The sequence below is a fragment of the Dermochelys coriacea genome, chromosome 10 (assembly GCF_009764565.3).
Source record: "Dermochelys coriacea isolate rDerCor1 chromosome 10, rDerCor1.pri.v4, whole genome shotgun sequence".
NCBI classification, from domain to species: Eukaryota; Metazoa; Chordata; order Testudines; family Dermochelyidae; genus Dermochelys; species Dermochelys coriacea.
Genome location: NC_050077.1, coordinates 16,172,226 through 16,181,598, shown reverse-complemented (window position 1 = coordinate 16,181,598; position 9,373 = coordinate 16,172,226).

The window sequence follows — 9,373 nt, the reverse complement described above, 5'->3', positions numbered from 1 at the left end:
AACAGTCTGACTACAAAGCCTTTTGCCTCTCAATTACTCTGGTTTCAGTCTCTTGCAATAACATCATCCTTTTAGCTCTCCAGTCCTCCAGAGGGACCTTCAGCAATAACAGGAAAGTCAAATCCTGATGGACCTGATTCTCCGTTGCCCTACAGCCCCTTCCAGCCATTTCACCAGATGGAGAAGTCACAAAGGCAGTGGATATGTTCATCAGGGAATACCCTAATTTAAGGGTTTACCCATCTCTACTGCAAGGAATTTATCTGCGATATGGTTTAGGACAGAAGTGTGGACAGAGTGCCACTGTTCTCCAGCTATTCTGAGCTGCTGCAACAGCCTCTAGAGGCTATACGGGCAGCTGAGCAAAAATTAGCGCAGATCTTAGGCTACTAGTGTTAAGCAGGCCTGTGGATAGTCCCAGAACATGGGGCTAGGGGAAGTGCAAAGATCATGTACAGCCACCTTTGCTCTCCTCCCCCACTTCCTGTGCTGAGTGTAGCTCATCCAGAATGAATAATTAGATCCAATATCTAATGTGAAAAACAGAAACAACAAACGTAAAGGTCTCAGAGTAGCAGCCATGTTAGTCTGTATTCACAAAAAGAAAAGAAGTACTTGTGGCACCTTAGAGACTAACAAATTTATTTGAGCATAAGCTTTCGTGAGCTACAGCACACAACAGAACCACTAACCCAGGAACCTATCCTTGCAACAAAGCCCGTTGCCAACTCTGCCCACATATCTATTCAGGGGACACCATCATAGGGCCTAATCACATCAGCCACACTATCAGAGGCTCGTTCACCTGCGCATCTACCAATGTGATATATGCCATCATGTGCCAGCAATGCCCCTCTGCCATGTACATTGGTCAAACTGGACAGTCTCTACGTAAAAGAATAAATGGACACAAATCAGACGTCAAGAATTATAACATTCAAAAACCAATTGGAGAACACTTCAATCTCTCTGGTCACTCGATTACAGACCTGAGGGTGGCTATTTTTCAACAAAAAAACTTCAAAAACAGACTCCAACGAGAGACTGTGGAATTGGAATTAATTTGCAAACTGGATACAATTAAAGAAAAGGAGTACTTGTGGCACCTTAGAGACTAACAAATTTATTAGAGCATAAGCTTTCGTGAGCTACAGCTCACTTCATCGGATGCATTTGGTGGAAAAAACAGAGGAGAGATTTATATACACACACAGAGAACATGAAACAATGGGTTTATCATACACACTGTAAGGAGAGTGATCACTTAAGATAAGCCATCACTAGCAGCGGGGGGGGGGGGGGGGGAGGAGGAAAACCTTTCATGGTGACAAGCAAGGTAGGCTAATTCCAGCAGTTAACAAGAGTATCAGAGGAACAGTGCATCCGATGAAGTGAGCTGTAGCTCACGAAAGCTTATGCTCTAATAAATTTGTTAGTCTCTAAGGTGCCACAAGTACTCCTTTTCTTTTAGAGGAACAGTGCGGAGTGGGGGGGGGAGAAATACCATGGTGAAATAGTTTTACTTTGTGTAATGACTCATCCATTCCCAGTCTCTATTCAAGCCTAAGTTAATTGTATCCAGTTTGCAAATTAATTCCAATTCAGCAGTCTCTCGTTGGAGTCTGTTTTTGAAGCTTTTTTGTTGAAGGATAGCCACTCTTAGGTCTGTGATCGAGTGACCAGAGAGATTGAAGTGTTCTCCAACTGGTTTTTGAATGTTATAATTCTTGACGTCTGATTTGTGTCCATTCATTCTTTTACGTAGAGACTGTCCAGTTTGGCCAATGTACATGGCAGAGGGGCATTGCTGGCACATGATGGCATATATCACATTGGTAGATGCGCAGGTGAACGAGCCTCTGATAGTATGGCTGATGTGATTAGGCCCTATGATGGTATCCCCTGAATAGATATGTGGACAGAATTGGCAACGGGCTTTGTATTTGTTAGTCTCTAAGGTGCCACAAGTACTCCTTTTCTTTTTGTGAATACAGACTAACACGGCTGCTACTCTGAAACCTGGATACAATTAACTTAGGCTTGAATAGAGACTGGGAATGGATGAGTCATTACACAAAGTAAAACTATTTCCCCATGTTATTTCTCCCCCCCCCCACCCTCCCACTGTTCCTCAGATGTTCCTGTTAACTGCTGGAAATAGCCTACCTTGCTTGTCACCATGAAAGGTTTTCCTCCCTCCCCCCCCCCCCCCCCGCTGCTGGTGATGGCTCATCTTAAGTGATCACTCTCCTTACAGTGTGTATGATAAAACCCATTGTTTCATGTTCTCTGTGTGTGTATATCAATCTCCCCTCTGTATTTTCCACCAAATGCATCCGATGAAGTGAGCTGTAGCTCACAAAAGCTTATGCTCAAATAAATTTGTTAGTCTCTAAGGTGCCACAAGTACTCCTTTTCTTTTAACAAATGTAAATAATCTAAACACAACAACTTTTAAAGTCTTCTTTATATATATAATAATAATAATAAAAATACAAACTCTACTTTTCCTTTGCACATTTACCTTTATTCTTTTTGTTTACTCCTGTGATTAGATTGTAATTTTATTTTCTTCACAGTTATGTTTATGGCACCTGACTGCCATGATAAAACATAAAATGACTTCAATAGGATAAAAAGACAAGGAAAGAGGTTACCATGGAGCAAGCATTTGCTTTAGCGCAAATTATTATTATGGTCCTGTCAGAAGGCAACCCAAATCTTTATCCACGTGTTCTTTTCAAAGTCTCTTCACTGAATTATTTGAGGATCAATTTTTTTTACTTACATCTACAAATAAATACAACTAATTTAAGGCATTTTTAAATTTTGTTATTAATTTATTTTAAATGTGTAGTCAGATATTTATACCACAAAAATTTTAGATATATATTTAACTTAAGCCATTAAAACAATCATTCAGCATTGGATGGATTCCATAAAATTTAATAGAGAACAATTGATCCCTTCCATCTTTTTAGCATATATTTGTAAAATTTTATTGTCTCAACGTGATAAGATGGAATCATCTGGAATGAATGGAAACTCTGCATTTGGAATCATAGCTGAATATCTCCCTTAACCTAATTATCCTATGAATACTGTATAAGGCAGATCCTTTCTGGGGTTTTTTTTATGTTCCTTTGGGTACATTAAGGATTGTTTGTTACTGAATTGTAATATCTCTTTACCCATGTTATTTATTTTATTCTTGTATTTTTATGTTTTCTAAAATGCAAAAAGCTTTTTAAATATAGAAATAAATAATTTATACAGTGCTGTAAATTTACACAGTTCTTTGTAGACAAGTTTTTTGTCCTGAGGATGAGAAGAGTGAGGGATGGGCCAAGGGGAGAGATTGAAGGGTTAGAGCCTGACAATACACTCAAAACCTCAGAATCAGATGACAGGATGAAGGAGGTGAAGACAGTGTGGAGGAGAGGGAAGTTTTAAATTAATGAATTAACAAACATAAAAGTACCTGATAATCTGCAAATGTGGACATTTACAGTTATATGTATAGAATGTGTAGTTACAAACATAGTATTGTACATATAGTAGTCGTAAAAAAGTAAAGGTGGTACTGTGAATCCTTAAAATCCCTCCAGCATTCTGATAATATCATGAACCATATGCCTGAGGCTTGTATCAGAGTCTAATATTGATTTATAATCCGGTAACCGTCTCTCCTCATCCATTACATTTTTCAAAAATATAAAAAAAAAATTCTTAGACATGAAGAGGAAGTTCAAAATGTTTCAGATACTGTGTGAATTTCTATTGTGCTGGCACTACAGCAGCATGATTATGTGGGCAGGGAGTGGCAGGATAATCATACTGATGCAATACTGGAAAGTTTTACAGATTATGACAGAGTATAAGGATTATGGAGATAATTTGCATTTTGATTGCATCTTTAATCCAAAAATCTCCCCATGCTTTCATGCAAATTAGTTAATTAATAAAGCCATCCCAGGTCAAATCCTAAGTATATACATTTTAATTCAATTGTATTTATTTATTTTACAAAAATAGTTTAAAAATTTTCTCTCACTGGAGTAGCAAAAAAATTAAATTTGTAGGTACTTTTCAGTCACATGATACTTAAAACAAATGGCTTGCTTAAATACAATGAAATTAGGACTTGATTCTGTATTCGTTGAAATCGATATCAAAACTCTCATTGACTTTAATGGGGCAAGGTCAGGGCCTTGTTCCTCACAGAAAGAAATATGTGATCACAAAACTAGGTGTTCAGGAACCTATTCCTGGGTTCTAGTTCAGGCTATGATATTGGCTTCCTCAGTGGCCTAGGACAAGTCACCAGACACTCTGCCTCAGTTTTCCCAAGCTCCAGCAGCGGGGCTCGGGCGGCGCTTTAAAGGACCCAGGGCTCCCCGCAGCGGCCAGAGCCCCTGGTCCTTTAAATAACTGCCAGAGCCCTGCCGGAGCCCTGCCACCCAAGCCCTGCTGCCAGAGCCCCAGGGTAGTGGCAGCAGGGCTCCAGCAGTGATTTAAAGGGCGAGGGGCTCCAGCCGCTGCAAGGAGCCCCAGGCCCTTTAAAGCACCGCCTGAGTCCCGCTACTGGAGCCCCGGGGTAGCGACAGAAGGGCTCTGGCGGTGATTTAAAGAGCCAGAGGCTTCAGTCGCTGCGGGGAGCCCCAGGCCCTTTAAATTGCCCCTGAGCCCCGGGGCTCCCAGCCGCCTCTGCAGCTGGTAGCTCTGGGGGTGATTTAAATTTTGATTTAAAGGGCCCAGGTATTTAAAGACCCTGCCTCTTCTGATTGAGGCCATGCCCCCCTGCTCAGGACTCTGGAGAACCAGTAAGTCCTTTACCCCTGGTAGCACAAACTTTCAGTCCACGAGGTTAGTAACAGTGAATGTTTTTTAAAACCGCTAGCTTTTGCAGACTTTTCCAAACTGGTGCTATCCTAAGGATTCCTTAACTCCAACCTGATTAGGCCACACTGTTGGAATCCAAGGTGTGTTTTACATCATATTGCCCAAGAGGGAAACACTGCTATGGAGGTAGAATAAGCCAGGATCACAAACCATAAGAATAAGAGGAAAAGACCAAGAGTCTTTGCCTTTTGGATTAACAAGCCACTTGAGGGAGAACTGACATTACAGAACCCCAAGACTGATCATCTCTGATAACGTAAGAATGGCCATACTGGGTCAGACCAAAGGTCCATCCAGCCTAGTATCCTGTCTACCAACAGTGGCCAATACCAGATGCCCCAGAGGGAGTGAGCCTAACAGGTAATGATCTAGTGATCTCTCTCCTGCCATCCATCTCCACCCTCTGACAAACAGAGGCTAGGGACACCATTCCAGGCTAATAGCCATTAATGGACTTAATCTCCATGAATTTATCAAGTTCTCTTTTAAACCCTGTTATAGTCCTAGCCTTCCCAACCTCCTCAAGGAAGGAGTTCCACAGGTTGACTGTCGCTGAGTGAAGAAGAAAAGGAGTACTTGTGGCACCTTAGAGACTAACAAATTTATTAGAGCATAAGCTTTCGTGAGCTACAGCTCACTTCAACGGATGCGCTGTAGCTCACGAAAGCTTATGCTCTAATACATTTGTTAGTCTCTAAGGTGCCACAAGTACTCCTTTTCTTTTCTCCTTACAGTGTGTATGATAAACCCATTGTTTCATGTTCTCTGTGTGTGTATATCAATCTTCCCTCTGTTTTTTCCACCAAATGCATCCGATTAAGTGAGCTGTAGCTCACGAAAGCTTATGCTCTAATAAATTTGTTAGTCTCTAAGGTGCCACAAGTACTCCTTTTCTTTTTGCGAATACAGACTAACACGGCTGCTACTCTGAAACATGAGTGAAGAAGAACTTCCTTTTATTTGTTTTAAACCTGCTACCCATTAATTTTATTTGGTGCCCCTTAGTTCTTACATTGTGGGAACAAGTAAATAACTTTTCCTTATTCACTTTCTCCACACCACTCATGATTTTATATACCTCTATCATATCCCCCCTTAGTCTCCTCTTTTCCAAGCTGAAAAGTCCTTGCCTCTTTAATCTCTCCTCCTTTGGGACCCATTCCAAACCCCTAATCATTGTACTTCTCCTTTTCTAATGCCAGTATATCTTTTTTGAAATGAGGGGACCACATCTGTACACAGTATTCAAGATGTGGGTGTACCATGAATTATATAAGGGCAACAAGATATTCTCCGTCTTATTCTCTATCCCTTTTTTAATGATTCCTAACATCCCGTTTGCTTTTTTGACTGTCGCTGCACACTGCGTGGTCGTTTTCACAATGACTCCAAGATCTTTCTCCTGATTAGTTGTAGCTAAATTAACCCCCATCATATTGTATGTATAGTTCGGGTTATTTTTTCCAATGTGCATTACTTTACATTTATCCACATTAAATTTCATTCGCCATTTTGTTGCCCAATCACTTAGTTTTGTGAGATCTTTTTGAAGTTCTTCACAGTCTGCTTTGGTCTTAACTATCTTGTACAGTTTAGTATCATCTGCAAACTTTGCCACCTCACTGTTTACCCCTTTCTCCAGATCATTTATGAATAAGTTGAATAGGATTGGTCCTAGGACTGACCCTTGGGGAACACCACTAGTTACCTCTCTCCATTCTGAAAATTTACCATTTATTCCTACCCTTTGTTCCCTGTCTTTTAACCAGTTCTCAATCCATGAAAGGATCTTCCCTCTTATCCCATGAAAATTTAACTCTGAGGAAGGAAGTCACAACATCAACAAACAGGCTACACAATCCATTAACCAGTCTCCCTGCACCTTGCTGCTAGTAAGAAGCCACGTATCAGCAACAGCACCATCTGGCTCCTTGACTGTGGTTCCAACTTCTTTTCATAAGAGCCCAGATGACTATGAGAGCTGAAGTGTTTGTTAACTTCCTATTACTTTAAAGATCTTACTTTCTCCTTTTTCTGTTTTGGAGTTGTGTTTTTATTATCTGGAAGACATCCCAGCCTTTTATTCTTTAATGTTAGGATGTGAAAGTGTGGCTCTGCATGTGTGTGTGAGAGCACAGGAAATGTCCCCATGAGGAAAGAACCAGAAAGCAAGTTGCCCAGGTTTTAACAAGCCTAGCCTCTGCTGTATACCATCCTTGCTCCATATTTTGTGTATGTTATTATTATTTATTTTTATTACCATAGAGCCTTGGAGCCCTAGTCAGGGACCAGATCCCCACTGTGGTAGGCATGGTACAAACACAGAACAAAAAGACAGGTTTCAGTTACTGCCCCAATCTAAATCTAACAATCTAAATATAACACAAGAGACAACAGATGGTGTGATGGGATATAAAGTCCTTACTATTACTGAGAGGGTTATAATTAGCCCCTCTGCTGGCACCTGGAGATTGTGTTAAGTAGGTCAATTAGCAGGTTCACTTGGAAAGAAGTCAGATTTCCTTAGAAGGAGAGAGAATAATCAGAGTTAGAGAGAAGACCTAGGAGCAAGTGTTGTTTTCTTGCTCGCTGAAACTGAGCTGATAGAAGTCAGGAGAGAGGAGAATTAGAAAAAGTAATAGGAAGTGAGTTAACTTAGCTCCTGGAGTGGGTCTCAAAATTGGGATAGGATTTCAGGGATGTAGACTTGGGGTGTTGGTACTGGGGATGCTGAGAGTCATTGAACTAAACTGTAAATCTTGTATATGATGGAAATCACTGCAAGCCAGGGGGTGTGGCAGCACTCTCAACATCCCTAGTTCCCACACCTATAGTTAGTATTCAGCTAAGGAGTAGTGTACTGGAGAGACTTGTGAAGGAATAAAGCTCAAGTCTGGGGAAGGTGATAGGGGTGTAAGTTTATATTTTTGGCTTAGAAGTTCTTGGAGAACTCTAAGGAGGAATCCAGTAAGCTATGTCCCTGAAGGAAGGGAAGCCTGAGATCTTGGAGAATCTGAAAAGAATGCAGGCACACATGAACCGTGGAAGGGGCTATTGGAGAAGCCTCTAGTTGACCAAGTTAACAAGCAGTGCAGGTAAGAAGTAGCAGGACTGAACAGACAGACTTTGCCTACTTGTTATAGGGTCCTTGGGCTAAAACCCAGAGAAAAGGGAAGGCATAGTTTCTTCTACTGGCCACTGGAAGAGGTGAAGTAAAGACCCTGCAGTTTGGAGATGGAAAGACTACTGGGTTGGGACTTGCCTCAAAGATTGAGCTTGAGGCTGCAAAACTATTGGTTTTTGGACTTTCTGTCCCCTCTGAAAAGAGGAAACAAATAGTGAACTGACTGGAGGACTGCTGCAGGGTTGGAGTACCTGTCTGCGGGGATGCTAGTTTGAGAGAGCTACATTATGCCTAGCTTTGAGAGGATATATCAGCAATGAGTACATTTTCCTACGGATAGATGAATACAAGAAAACAATACAACAACCTTGGTCAGCAAGATAGGCTGTGGTATCAACACACTAGCAGCCTAACTTTTATCTATTTTTTTTGTAGGAATCACAGAAGAGGTGATTTTATTTTGTTTTTAAGGAGTGGTTTGAAGGAAAACAATGAAGTAGCTTTGAGGATGTTTATGGTGTGTTCCTTCTGAGAATGAGGGGCAGCAAGGGAAAAAGCACATAGGTGCTTTTTTGACATTTAACAAGTGAGTGATGGAGGTTTTTGGCATCATTGAATCAGAAGTGGGAGTCAGCATTTTGATACTGAATGAGAGACGATGGATAAGGTAAGGATAAACTGTGGAGGGTCTGGAAAGTGGAGACAAGCAGCTTATGTTTGATGTGAAAAGAGGGGAAATGACATGCTCAAACAGATGGACTAGGAAAACTAACTTTCCTAAGAAATATAAAGCTGTCATTGGTAAACTGTCAAACAAGAGTTGCCAGACTTCTGCTTCTCTGTGTTCTGTTAAGGTCTACATCAGTGCTTCTCAAGCTATCTGAGGTGGGGGACCGGCAATTTTTTTTTCCAATGTGCGTGCAGACTGGCAGCTGATGGCTCGCGGACCAGCACCGGTTCGTGGACCACCACTTTGAGTAACACTGGTCTATATTATATCTGCAGGATAGTGTGTGGTCAGCAGGGAGATAAAGAGCTAGCTACCATACAAAAATTCAAACTAGATGAAACTTTGATTGGCTTTGAGGTTGTGATTTAGACACTTACCCAATAATTTGTTTTCAGCCTCCAAATATTTAACCTGCTCCAACTCCTGGTTTGACAGTCTGATAAAGTTATTTAGTTGGGGTTTAGAAACAAATGGACAGCCACCTCCTTAGATTTATTTTTTGGATTTATAAGGATTAATCTAATTTGATAAATTCCAATATTGATAACCTGTTGGTTTGAACTTGACAAATGTATTGTTGAATTCATAGTTTAGTAGTGATGCTTTCTTGATCTTTT